The sequence below is a fragment of the Brassica oleracea genome, chromosome C6 (genome assembly GCF_000695525.1).
Source record: "Brassica oleracea var. oleracea cultivar TO1000 chromosome C6, BOL, whole genome shotgun sequence".
NCBI classification, from domain to species: Eukaryota; Viridiplantae; Streptophyta; class Magnoliopsida; order Brassicales; family Brassicaceae; genus Brassica; species Brassica oleracea.
The window spans coordinates 15,956,331-15,957,301 of NC_027753.1; positions in this window are offsets into that span (position 1 = coordinate 15,956,331).

Here is a 971-nt window from a genome sequence, read left to right on the forward strand (position 1 = left end):
GATTAAATGACATTATGTCCAAATTTATTTAAGGATATTTCATTAAGGTAAGTGAAAAAGACAAACAATAAAAAGAGAAGTTTAAATTCATTTAAGCATATTTCATTAATGTAACTGAAAAGACAAGTAATAAATTAGGCAGTTTTATTCGTTTTAGGATATTTCATAAATGCAACTGAAAAAGACAATAAAAAAAAGAGGAAATTTAATTAATGAAGTAAAAACATTTTCAAATGGGTACTTCTCTTTTAATAATATAGACTAGACCCTGATCCGCGCACCAGCGCGGGTTTGAATTTTCGGTTTTGAGTTATTTATTTAACTAAATAATGTATTTGTAATATTTGATGTATTATATTCACCAAGTAAATAATATTTTTGGAATCTTAAACCATCTATTTACGATGAATATTTGATATCATATAAAAAATTGAACAAATAAACGTAATTAGATAATTGTAGACGATATTTAAAAACAGTGATTATTAATGTAAAATATGAAGAAATATTAAATTATGACTTAGTATGACATAAAAGATTATAAATTAGTTATACATGTTTAAAGAAAATAAAATGATTTTTAAACTTCTATGAAAAATTTAACATATTAAAAAGAGCGATGAATTAGTCATTAAATTGTAAATAATTTCATAATTTTATTAATAATAAATTATTTATAGTCTTTGTTTTTTGTTAAGATAATTATTAAATGTCCATAACATTAATATGTTAAAAGGCCATATTATGAAAGCCCATGTTGTTACCGTTTTTTTCCGGGAAGTGTAACCAAAAAAAATTACATTTAACTATTCGTTTTGTTTAAGTTTGTGTCGGTAAAAGATTAAAAAAAATCTCTCTATCTTTTCCAATGTTCAATTTGAAGCTTGTTATGCGGAAATCATACGCAAATATAGGCAATTGGTTGGAATCTCTATATCTTTATATTCTTATAAATTTTAAATTTATTGTTT